This window comes from Rousettus aegyptiacus, unplaced genomic scaffold (assembly GCF_014176215.1).
Source record: "Rousettus aegyptiacus isolate mRouAeg1 unplaced genomic scaffold, mRouAeg1.p scaffold_m13_p_17, whole genome shotgun sequence".
In the NCBI taxonomy this organism is placed as follows: Eukaryota; Metazoa; Chordata; class Mammalia; order Chiroptera; family Pteropodidae; genus Rousettus; species Rousettus aegyptiacus.
In genome coordinates this window covers 1,472,166-1,485,493 of record NW_023416292.1, presented here as the reverse complement: position 1 = coordinate 1,485,493, position 13,328 = coordinate 1,472,166, and the positions used below count along the sequence as shown (strand labels likewise).

The 13,328-nt window shown below is 46.4% G+C and overlaps 1 long non-coding RNA gene across 1 annotated transcript; it reads left to right on the top strand.

The window, feature by feature from the left end:
* The first annotated feature begins 8,410 nt into the window (after positions 1-8,410).
* On the top strand, positions 8,411-9,638 carry LOC118612971. Its single transcript, XR_004955323.1, has 2 exons — positions 8,411-8,527; positions 8,725-9,638. It is a non-coding gene; the product is annotated as an uncharacterized LOC118612971 (long non-coding RNA).
* The last annotated feature ends 3,690 nt before the right edge of the window (positions 9,639-13,328 follow it).

The following is a 13,328-nucleotide window of genomic DNA, read 5'->3' as shown; positions in this document are numbered from 1 at the left end:
TGTAGTTAGTTACAAACTGAGAAAGAGCTGTAAGGGAGACAAGCACATGTGTCTACACAAGGATTCCCAAGGAGCCTGGCCTAGACTGGAGGTTTAGGATTAGGGACTCAGATATGGAGGGAGAGTGTAGTTATCCAGAAGAGGAGATGGGACGGGCAGTCCAGTAAAGATAACAGTATGTATAAACACTCTAATGCAGAAGGAAGCTTCAAGATGTTGGGGAGAGGGAGGGAAGAATGAGGAAAAGATTTTCAAGGGATGAGGCTGGAGCTGCAGGCAAGGGTAAAACCAGCTATTTATTGCCTACCAAAATCCCCAACCCTCGAGGTGTCCAAGGGCCTTTATTCACAGTCCCATAGTTCTGCCTTTCAGTCACCAGTGGGCAGCATCTCTCTTAGCACCCATTTGAGGCTTTTCTGAAACTTAAAAGGCTTGAGACTGCACCCACATTCTCCCAATCTGCTCTGATTAGTGCCTGCTCTCACTGGACACCTACCAAAAATCAAGACTCCAGAAGGCATGGCGTGACCACGGGTCTTGACCTTGTGTGCTGTGGACCCCTTTGGCAATCTGATGAAGTCTACAGATCTCTTCTTAAAACATTTTTAAAGGCATAAAATAAAATGCATAGGATTACAAAAGAAATCAATTACAATGAAATACAGGTAAGATGTAAATATATATAATTATTTTATATAGTATATACATATTTATTATTAATGCACTAAATAACAAGATCTAGCAACAAGTCTAACTACAGTCATTTCAAAGTGTTGATGAGCATAAATGGCATTTCAAAGTATTTTCAATAACCATATGTGATATAAAAACACCTATGACTTAAGTTGCTGACGAAGTCTCAGGTACTAACACTGCTGCGGTGTGTTACCTTCATAATTGAAGGGAATGCTAAATTTTAGTTAGCTGTGTGAAAAATAAATACACAGTGTTTTCTCATGGAAGTTCATGGATCTCTCTAAGTTAAGCCATGAAAAGACAGGCAGAAAGCTGAATCTCAGAGAAAAGACAGGAAGAGAAGGTAAGTCATGATTTTTTCTCTTTCTGAGCACAGCTCAATCACTCAACAGATTTTTACTGTATGTAAAACCCTGAGCCAGATGACGTGTCACTAGTTGGTACTTTTAGGATATGAGTGCAGAGCTCTCAAGGTACTTGATGTGGAGTTTGGTGGAGAGAATAACATTTATCTTGCCTTAGCCACTTATAAGACATTTAGGTGATTTGAAAACCCATAAGGCAGTCTGATGTAAGTGTCGAAGGAAGTATATGGACAAAATATCTCTCTATTCTTTTTGAAGTGGAAAGAATGATGAGGGGTGGAGTGGCCAGCAAAGCACAGTAGCAGCCCCAAGCACTCTCTGGGGCTGGGTGGGGGGGGTGTGCGCTGGGAACTACTCCTTTATTTGCGAGCTCAGCCATTCATTCCACCAAGTACTTGGATGCAGGGTCTACAGCTGAAGTGTGTCATCAGGAAACTCAGTATCCTGTGTAGACCCTCTCAGACTCTTCTAGAAAGCACTCTGCCTCAAATAGGCTGATGGAAGCTCCTACCACCAGCTAAGCCTCTAGGTGACCCAGGCCACCATGCTGTGCCCAATGGGAGCAAACACATTGCTCAATCCCAAGGCAGTCCAAATTTCCAGAGTAGCAATCCTTCCTGGAAACTAGGCCACGCCCTGGGGACAGAACCCACATGTGGTTTGAGCGGGACAGACACAAGAGACTGAACTAAGTCCTTGGCTTCCCCGTGTAGCCCAAGGAGCAGAAAAAGGGAGGAAACCAGCATAGAAAGGCTGAAATGGAAAAAAAAAGTGAGCAGACCCTGCCCCATCATGCTAGGCTCGAACGAAAACTGCCAACAGTAAAAATGAATGTGCTGCTCCTACCTACATGTCTGGGTTGCCAGCTACACTTTGAAGAGAAAGAACAGAATTACACTTGACCCAGTTTAAGAAATAATAACAGGAAATGGGTCAGAGTCCCAAGAAGAGATAAGACCTACCTACATTAGCAAAAGCACTAAAAGCTCTAGGGGTGACCTCAAACACTCCTAAAACCCACCAGAAAAGAACATTCTACCCTAATAATCCCTACATCTACTTCATGGATGCCATACAGAGCCACGGATCTTGGCAAAATAAGACTCCGGAGACAGGTTGGGACAATAGCAGATGGATGTCATTGGTGCCAGGCTTAGCCAGCAGTTCTATAAGTAAATATGTCAGAGATTAGGGCCAACAATTGCAGTTTGCACAAGAATATGTGGGAAAAGCTATTCCAGGGAAGAAGCCACAAAACCCAAATCCTAAAGAACAAGATACACATGGTCAGGAAGTCAGGGGCACGATCAGCTCTAAGCCTAAGAGGAAAGGTGAGTCAGGATCGGAGGGGAATACACTTATGGCAACGTGGGAGTGCATCCCTGATGACTGTAGCTCAGTGCGAGTGTCAGGTGCTGCTTTCTGACCCATCCTCACATGCGGATGCTCTCAGTCCACAGGCACCTTAAAAGTATGAAAGCATCTCTCATTGGCCTCAGTGATCACATTTTCTGAACCAACAATTATAATACATTTCACTAAATATGCCTGTCTTCATGGGACCGTAAAACAGAATACTTAAAAACATTTGTGTCCTAAGAAGTCTAAGTCATGCAATCCATTAAAACTACTTGGAGGTCAGACTGTCAGAGGGAGGCATTGTGCCAGTCCCAATTCTTAGGTTGCAAGCAATAAAAATTGAATTTAGCTGATTTAATTAGAAAAAGAATTCATTTGTTTGTTTGTTGCCCTTTTAAGGGGGTGTCATATCAGGTCACTAACAAAATCCCTGGGAGGGCTCTAGAACCAAGTGTAAGGGACAAGCAGCCAAAAACAATGCCCAGGACCATGTCCATAAAGACCCCACAGCCACCACTCTTGAGGTGCAGACACAAGGGTAGGCTCCACCACCACCACCAGCTATGGATAGTGGATGCTTCATGGGAACCATAGCTGCTCTTACCTGTGGAATCTGGATGTAGCTGGATCACTGCCCCAACCTCATCAGAGTGGGTCCCACGGGCACCTTCTTTTACATGTCACTAATCTTCAATGCAAGGTTACAATGGCAGAACCAAGTAATGTACTAGTGAGGCTGGGCAAGTGAGCGCCAGCATACTCATCCTAAATAGTTGAAGTCAGGCTGTCATGTGGTGGGGAATGGCCAATAATAAATAAGGGCTCAGATGCTGAACAGCCAAACTAATGGCAGAGTCTCCTTTTGGAAAATCTGTGGCAGGCAGTTCATAAAGTGCATTGGTCCCCACACCTGCCTCCATGGCAACTCTGTGGAGCTGAGTAACAGACACCACCATGGTATAGGGTGTCCTTATATGAACTAGGACTGCGGCATACAGATGCCACCTTCCTCTCAATGCAGAAATACTTTATTCTGGCTAACACTGTTTTGAGTCTGGTTTCAAATCCTAGGGCTGCTGTAACAAAGTACTACAAACTGGGTCACATAAAACAATTTAAAAATTTTATTTATTCTTTCACAGCTCTGGAGGTCAGCAGAGCAAAATCCACGTGCCAACAGGGCCCACGCTTCCTTGGAAGGTTTTAGGAAAGAATCCTTCCCGGCATCTTTCAGCTTCTGGTGGCTCCTGGTGTTCCTTGGCTTGTGGCCACATCATTCCAGTCTCTGCCTACCTCCATCTTCATGTGGCTGCCTGCTCTGTGTCCTCTCCTCTTCTTATAAGGACACTAGACATTGAGTTTAGGGACCATCTTAATTCATTATGATATCATTTCAATCCTCGACTATCTGCAAAGACCCTGTTTCCAAATAAGGTCACATTTTAAGTGTCTGAGTGGACATGAATTTGAAGGGGATGCTATTTAACCCATTATACCATCTAAAGGGGACTTCCCTAAGGCAGATTAAAAGAGCTTTATCTAGGGTTTTGAGGATGGAATACCAGCCAAGTACCACAGACCCAGGTCCCGCCCTCTGGTGGATGATGTCTCGACAATGGCAAAAACAATCCAAGGTAGGTATCACATAAGTACTACACCAAACAATATAGAGACAGAAGGGAAGACATCCTTCTGGGTCAATGTAAATGGAAAACAATCCATGTGGATCTCTGAGCCTACACTGTTCCTTTTTAAATTCACTATGAAATATTTCAAACCTGCCACAAAGCAATATAATAAAGACACTCATATGTTTACCATCCAGATTTAACAAATGGGAGCTCCAGTGGTGTAATCCATTGGTGTGCAGTAGTACTTATACAGATTTAACAAATGTTATCACTACCATGTTTGCTTTAGCAAAAGCTTTAAGAAAATAAAATACTGTAACACATTTCAAGTCCTCTGTCACCTCTCCCCATTCCTGTCTCTTCCTCTCCAGAAGTACACTGAGGTTTGTGTGTTTTTATCATTTTATCACGTATTTTTGTAGCCATAAACTAAGGAGAGAGTTGTTTGGGCCTGTACACTGCATAGGGTAGTACTTTATGTCTCACTCTGCTTCTTTCACTGAATATTACATGTTCAAGATTTATCCATATTGATTCTTATAGTTCCAGTTCATTCATCCTATTATATGATACACCTAAATTTACTTCTCTGTTCACATTTGGAGAGACTGAAATCTAAAATAATTTAGATTATTCTCAACATTTTACTGTTAGAAATAAATGAGGCAGTGAACACCCTTTTGTCTCTTTGGGCTTGCATTTGAGAGTATTTCTAAGGCATATGTCAGAGTTTCTCAATAGTGATGCCATTGGCAGCTGGGTCTGGATAATTCTTCATTGGACAGGGCAAGGGAGGATGGAGTGGATTATGTTTAGCAACATCCCTGGCCATTATCCCCTAGATGCCAATAGCACCTGCCCTCTCCTGAGTCAAAACAAAAAATGTGTCCAGTGTTGTCAAATGTTCCCTGGGGCCAAAAAAGCATCACCAGCTAAGAACCACTGGTATATATGCTCAGGAGGGAGCTGCTGAGTTGTGAGGTATGAACAATTTACCTTTACTGGCTGCTGTCAAACTGCTCTCCAAGGGGTTCTACAAAGGTACACTCATTACCCATGGCACAAGTCCTCATCTCCCCTCAATGCCAAATATTGCTTTAGACTTTAATCATTTTGACAGTCTGATGGGTGAGACTTAGTATTGATTTTTATTTGAATTGGCAATGTCCCACCTCTTATTTTCAAACAGACAGCAATAACACTAATCTGTTCCTTCTCAGAAGCTATGCTAAGCCTTCACTGGCAATCCCAAAAAAGGAAAGGACCTAGATCTGCCAGCGAACACTGGGGATCTGGAGCTGGACTGTGTCTACCAAGCATGCAGCAACAGAACTGATTCTCTACCCATCCCAGACAAGCTCCCTCCACAAAGAAGGCAGAGGGAGCCTCCGAAGTGGGCACAGCCCTCTGTGCTATGGGAAAAGGTAAAAGCACCTTATATCTTTTCTAGTCTACCTGGTTTTGGGGGTGGGGGTGGGGAGCGGCGGCAAATGCAGATATTAGAAGGGCACACTAGCACCCTTCTTCCTCTTGTGGAAGGGGGAAAAGAGGTGGCCTCTCTTGCCCAGAACAGGGAGGGATGGGGATAACGGTAGCCCGTGTCCCACGTAGGGCCCACCCCAGAGCAGCTGCTGCTGCTACAATAGCTGTGATGGCATTCATAGGCAGTGGCAGTGGGCAAGTACTTCAGAGAAAGCATCAGGAACAGGTACCTACATGACAGTAGATGAAGTACAGCATCAAAGATGAGCAGGAGAGGAGACCCCAGTGAATTCAAGACCCAAGCCTAGGTCACAAGGCATTGGGCCATGACTCATGAGCACTGGTGAAGACAGCATTAAGGATGGTTTATAAGACGCCGTGGTTCTCTAAGGACAGAAAAGGAAAGGACAGAGGCCAGCAGTTGTACTGATCAGAGTGGGGTACATCAGCCTGAGTTGGCTCCATCTCACATCACCAGAATATCCTTTTCTTGTAGGCCAGAGTACAATGGGGTGGGGAAACATCGCTATAAACCTGCAGTAACACGCATCAATGTTTCATGTGTTATTTGAGCAACCTGGCTAGACTGTAAATTCTTTAAAGGTAGAGATCATGTTATATGATTCCTCCATATACCTCACCACAGGTAGCACAGAGCTGGACTCATAAGTTTTTAATAACACCTGTTGGATCATGTTACATTGGGCCCAGTAAAAATACTGGCATGAAATGGATTTAATAGCCTTTTACCCCTCCACATATGTACATACCACATGCGCCTTTTTTCTTTCAAAAAATATAAAGTACTTTCAATTGTATGATGTAATTTATCTTCCTAAAATACCTATACAGTAAGGAGATACGTATGATTCACCTGTCTCACAGTTGGGGTAACCGAGACCTACCACTTTTGATGGACTTGCCCCTAAAGGCACAGACTAAACACTGACACCCAAGTCTATTGGATTCCCATTGAACAGTAGTACCCCAGTGCTGTGTGCTCCTCGCCCTCCTCCCTGTTCCCATCATCTGGCACCATGGAGAACCTCAGCTACATCATTGCTTTTGTTCCTAACAATGCAAAATATCAACAAAGGCCCCTTTCTGACATCGACAGGGCCCAGCAGTAATAGAACTGGCTGGCCACATGGGTCTGTGAGCACTGGATTAACAGTCTCTGGTTTCACTGAAAAAAATCTATGTACCAGTGTATAGTATTCATGGGGGAAACAAAGATGGCAGAAGAGATGAGTGTCTGGACCACAGGGAAGGACTTGAGGAGTTTTGGGAAACACAATCTCATCTTGATATTAAGGTAGTTATATGTAGAGATCAGGTAAGGTACTCCACAAGTCCGTGAAAAAAGGAAGTTAAATCCTATTAAAATGGAATATATTATAATCCTCAGATGCTACTGTTCTAAAATTTTGAGAGGGAAGAATCTGAAGAAGAGTCCTTGAGGAAAAGAGGAATCTGGTCTTGCCAAAAGATTTCTCTCTTGGTAAAATCCATGAGCTGAACATGGTTCCATAGTGCAGCAGTTACCATGTCTGCTTTACACCCAGTGGAGCCACACTCCGTGGTCCATGGCCATGCCACCCCAAATAAGCCTGCTGTCTGATCTCGGAAGCCATGCCACCCTGAATAAGCCCGATGTCTGATCTCAGAAGCCAAGCAGGGTTGGGCCTGGTTAATACTTAGATGGGAGACCACCTAGGAAGACCAGGTGCTATAGGTGCTTTATAAATAAAAATAAATAAAAATCCATGAGCTAAAAGCAGCACACACTGTAGAGTTGGGGACTGTGAGATTATACCAAATTTTATTCTGAATCTTATATGAATTGTGTTACTGATAGAAATTTTAAATATCCCTAGAATTGAGTGTTGTCCCTAACACCTAAACCAATGTGGGAAAGATATATTCTTTCCTGTTATACTTGAAATATCATCATTTATCAGTATTGTGTGCCAAGCATTTTGTCACAACAATGCTAGGATGCAAGTGCTATTATCATTAGATTTTTTTTTCATAGGAAGAAGAGAGGTTAAGTAACTGCTCAAGATCACACAGCCAGTAAGTGGCAAAGGCTGAAGTTTAACCCAGGTCACCATTCGTAGGGTCCTAATCTCAATGCTCCTATGCTAGTTTCTTTGAGTCTATATGTATGTGCATGTTTCTGTTCAAGACACTTTCTCTTCCAAAGCTCACAATCTATGTTCTCATAAAATGTGTATTCTTATTAGTGGTACGAGGCTGGCTCGAGCAGGGTCAGTATAATGAATGAAGGGGATTGTAAATTTGGTTTTTTGAGGGCAGGTGATCGGTAATACGGCCATGGGGGGACGTGGGCACACACAGAGAAGAAAAACCTGAAGAGGGCCCCAGACACAAACATGTAGACATAACTGCCCAAATTTTGAGGAGACTGGCAGAGAGGACTGGGAAGGGTTGGAGGTTCAGAAACCCAGCACCTCCAGATTGTTCCGGAACGCCTGGGCCAGGCCCTGCAGTCAGCCTGTGGGATGTAGCGGGAGTGTTGAGAAACGCGGGACGACTGAGACGCTCTGGCAGCAGGTGGCGAACGGGAGGGGCTCCGAGTCCAGCCGCCACTTCGCCCAGGCCCTCCCCACGCTTACCTCTTTCCCGATAAGGCCAATTTTCCACCGCAACCAGAGCCACCCTGCTCCGGAACCACGCGCGCCCCCACCCGCCAGCTGGTTTCCTTCTGACTCGGCCGCGCCCGAGCGCAGCGGAGGCCATTGATTGGCTTGCTCTGCCCCTGGCCAGCCAATCAGAAGTTTGTTGCCGAGGTGGCTCCTGGCGGCGGCGGTGGGCGGAGAGCCGGCTTGGAGGTCCTGGCCGGTCTTTCCGTGTGAACTGACCGACATGGCGGGCAGGCGAATAGCGGAGGGCACCTCCCTCGAACCGCGTCCGGAAGGGAGTCGCGGCCGAGCACCATCCTACCTTCGCCCCGCGACTCGCCATCACTGAGTAGGGCTGGTTGCCCGCGGCGCGCAGTGAGGTCGCCTCACCACCATCCTCCCCAACCCCGTACCACCCCCCGCCCCCCACACACCCCCGCCCCCCACACCCCCCCCGCATACACCCCCCCCGCCCCCCACACCACCCCCCCCACTCCGTCCCGGGCCGAAAGGCATCACCATTGTCCCCGGGCATGTTGAGGACAGGAGAGCTTCCTCTGCTAGAAGGAGCAGAAAACGACCCCACTCCCCCCAAGTTCGGAGCAGACCAGACTAAGAAGTGAAGAGGAGCTAAGAGGATGCTGTCTTGCCGTGGGTGTCTCACAGTGACCTGGTACCGGGTGACCTTGCGGCCTGGGAGGGGCTTACGAGAGTGGGAAAAGCTCCAGGAAGCTGAAGAATCAAATCTCAAGCTCGCTAACCGCTTAAGTTGGTCATTCCATCAGTAAAATAAGCCCAACGGCAGTGCCCAGATGACCACAAAGCAAGGATCTGGACCAGGCGGAGTCAGCCCGAGCCCAAGAGGAGCTGGAACTGTTGGCTTAGCCTGGTGACGGCAGAATAGGGTGCAGGTGGGAAAGGGGGTTCCCTAACAGGGCTAACATTTTAGAAACGGTAAAGAACACATTTCCAACCGTTACTCCTTACAAATGGAAGAAGGGATAGAAACAAATCTACACCTCCACCCCACCCCCCAGCCTTCCCAGCTGTACAAAATCCCCAATTTCCAAATCGCTGTTGCGGTTTTCATCGGTTTTCATCGTGTGGTATGTATCAATGCCTCCTGATCTGGTAATGGTAATAATAATAATATTTAAAAACATGTCCTTACTAAGAGCCAGGCACTCTTCTAAGTACTTCACAGATGTTAATCCTCTCAACATTACTAAGTGGGAACTATTTTTTTTTTATCTTTGATAGATGAGAAACTAAGGTATGGAGAAATTAACTAAGGTACCTGTGGTAGCAAAGCTGGATTTGAACTTAGGTAGTAGATTTTTACCTAAGGACCCCATCTGACCTTGTTCTTCAAGAAATGGGGAGCCCTTACTGCAATATTATCTGAGAAAAAAGGCTAGAATGGGTGGGCTTTTGAAGCAACATGTGCCCCCCAAGAGCAGGACTTCCAATTATCTGCCTTCTCAGTTCTTCACTGTATGGTCTCAATATTAAATGAAACTAAATAAAATGATGAATTTTGTTACATGAGTTTTACAACAATTTTTAAAAATATAAAATCAGAAAATTCTCCCACCCACCTGCCAAGTTCTGGTCACCAGTAAACCAATGTGGAGCATCCTTAAGCGCTAGAAGACAAGTGTCGGGTGAAACCTCCACAAGTCATGGATTTATGAGTTCCAGAATGGATCTCGCTTAAGGCAGACACAAATACTGAAGTTGGGGAGTGGTGGGCTGATACCCTGCCCCCAGCCGGTGCAGGGAAAGGCCATCTGTAGGGCTTGTTGGGTCTAGAGGGCAGTCTCCCTTTCATTTTCCTTCCTCTATTCTCTAGTTCAGCCTTCCTTACCTTCTCCACCCCACCCTCACTTACCCTGAACCCCTTTTGCAGCTCCTTAGGCATACCATCTGCCTATGCTCCCCCTTCCCCAGGGACTTAGCTCCTTTATTGAGACTTTTAAATAATTAAATGCCCCTAAAGCCTCCCCACACTGACCCCAGCCCCTGGCCTGGGGTGCTATTCAAAAACCAGGAGCTGGGCGTGATTACTGCCAACCCCACCTCTATTCAGCTCCTTTCTTTTTCCACTCAGCTGCCTGGCGGCTAATGGGCCTTTTCTCCCGCTTTGGCCCCGCCTCCTGCCAGGCCATGGAAACCAAACACAAAGAGAGGAGCTGTAGGGAATGATGGGGGTGGGGAGGGAAGACGACCCCCAATCCACCTGAACTGGGAAAGAGACGGGGACAGGGAGGTCCAGAGCATCTAGTCTTGCTCCCTATCCCTACAGCAGAGCTGGGGCCACTTTCTCTAACTCTAGGGAGCTGTTTGGCCAAAAGGGAAGGTGGAGGGGGCATGAAATAGGGAGAGGGCTAGAGGTTGTCATTATTTGAGTGGTTTGGGACTTGGGCAGCTTCCTCATGCAAATTATCCCAGTGAGTCACTGAAAGTTCGGTGCAGACAAAGAAGATGCTTCTGACACCCTGCCTGTCTCCACAGCCCTAGGCAGCACCATCCCCCCACCCCCCAGCCAACTAAACAAAAGGCCAAGCAGAGCCCAGTGGTGTGTGGAGTAAATGGGCCAAACCTCCCTGGTGACATCCCACCAGACAGATGGCAACAGTTGCCCTGCGTCAGTTGCAAGCCTCTTTTCACTGTCTTCTCAGTCATAAAGAAAAGTGGCCCCCATCCTTCCAGAGTCCATTGGCTCCTCAGGGCCAGCCCAAAGGCAGAATGGGGCAGGGAGGGGAGCAAGGGGGGGGAGTGGAGGCTGCTGAGGAGTGGGAGATGAGAGGGAAACGCTGGCTGTTTGGCTGGAAAACAAAAAGGTTGTTCAAAGCCCTGGCGCTGAGGCCAGCCTGCCCATCTGTCCTCCTTTGGGGAGGCTCTGCCCCACGTTCTTCCTGGGCTTGTGGCCAGCTCTATGCAAAGCTCAGGCCCCTGGGAGGGAAGACCGATTTGGAGCAGCAATGCTGTACTGAAGTAGTTGGGGGCTTTCTGCTTTGAGGTTCTCCTTAGGCAAAAATCCCTGGACTGGGCATTGTTTCGCCTCTTCAGAAATATAGTTAAAAGGAAAAATCCCAAGTCTTGGGGACAGATGGATAAGAGTAGGATCTGGGCACTCTGCCATTAGATAATACAGTTTGAGTTGTCCTAGAATGGAATTCCACCAAATAATCATGTGTGTCTTCAAACATTAAGAAGCTGGGTAGAAAGGAGTGTGCCAGAGGTCAGAAGACCAGCTTCCACTCTCAGTTTACCATCTGCTTAATGTGTAATACTGAGCAAGTCATCTAGGTCAGAGGTCCTCAATCTTTTTGGCACCAGGGACCAGTGCTCCTGTGAGAATCTAATGCCTGATGATCTGAGGTGGAGCTGAGGCAATGATGCGACCCAGTTTCTAACAGGCCATGAACTTGGATTGTTCCGTGGCCCAGGGGTTGGGAACCCCTGATCTAGGCTTTCTGAATCTCAATTTCCTCTCTGTAAATTGGAGTAAAATCACCCACCACCTCTACTCGCAGTGTGTGGAGAGTACGCTGACTGTGATCCAATGCTCTATAAATACAAATGGAGAGGTTGTGCAAGCATAAGACTTTACTCTCAATTCCCCCACCCACACCTCCCAGGAGGTAGAGTGGGCACGGCACTTTAAACATTTTTCAAAATATGTCACATTTATTATTTCGTGAGGAAATTAAGACCAGAAAGGTATTTTTTTAGAGAATAGGGGTGGAGGCTTCCCTCCCCTTATTCCTGAATCTCCCATTTTTGTCTCCCTCCTCCCTCTGCCTTGCAACATCAGCCCAGCCTGATTTAGGAGGACTAGTGGGAACTCTTAAGTTCAGGAGCCAAGAGATCTAAATAAATTCAGAATCAAAGAGAATCATTCTCTATATCTTAGAACAGTAAAAATGTATCGCACATGCTAGTTATGATTCTGAGGCCACAGGCAGGTGTTCTTCTGGGCTGAACCCTTGCTCTTGCTCTTTCTGAAGAAGGGCTAAGCTGGTGGAGGAAGTGGGGGATGGGGGGAGCAGAATGGCTGCCCAGAGAACACAGGGAACAGAGCTTACAGCTCCCTCCTACCTGGCTTCATGCTTGCTCTTCCTCCCACCCACTGACCTGTTTGTGTTGGCCAAGGTGTTCGTGCTCAGAGCTAGGTTGGGTTTCTTCTCTCTGGCATACGAAATAGCAAAGGCATTTCTCAACACATCTTTTTAGCTCAAGCTAACCTCACCCATCTCTGATCATTTCCATTTTCCTAATAACCATCTGAGCATTTATGTGTAATGTATCTTTCTGTGTAATTCCATTAGTTTGCATTTAATCCCATGTTGTTTCTGTTTTATGTACTCCCATATATAATTATCCCATCACCTCCTTTGGACCAACAACACCCTGAGGACGAAAACCTAGTTCTCCTGTGTCTGCCTTCCCCTCCAAACTGTGCATCTCACAAGGACCGACCTTTAGACATGAGAGGGCAATTACTCCAGTATACCCATGACCTGCTGGGCAGACAGAGCTGCAAACTCAAACCCATAGAAATGTCTCTCAAGCTGCCATGTGCAGCTGGTCCTGTCTAGACTCCAGATATAGATGCTGGACTCCAAAGCCAGTAGTGATCCACTTCGGTCCCTCACATTCAAATAACACTATAACCTTAACAAGTGCCTTTACCTCCTGTTCCACCCTCCTAGGTATCTTTGAATCTCATCCGAGGACACAATCAGTGTTTCTTTTTTTTCCACCTGGGAGGTGCCATGGGAAAAGCCTATTGGTCAAGTAGTGACTATGACAAGGAGATCATTTTCCTTTTGTGAAAACAAAAGAAGCAGCTGAGAGCTAAGCCTCCACCCTGAGCTGTGAGAAAGGAAGTGGGTCACAATGAACAAACACAAGGAGTCCCCATGTTTTGCACCAAGGCTAGGAAGTCGGCCGCTGAGGGTAAAGGAATCCATCTGTTTGATCTGCTGTAGCCGCCAGCCCCCGAAAGACACACAGACCACCAGAACTCAGTAAGTGAGTTAAAGGAAACACTCTTTATTCAGCCCACTGGGACTGCCAGGTTACATAGACCTCAAATTAAGCAGTCCCAAAATATAGAGGTACAGGGTTTTTAAGCCCAAAAT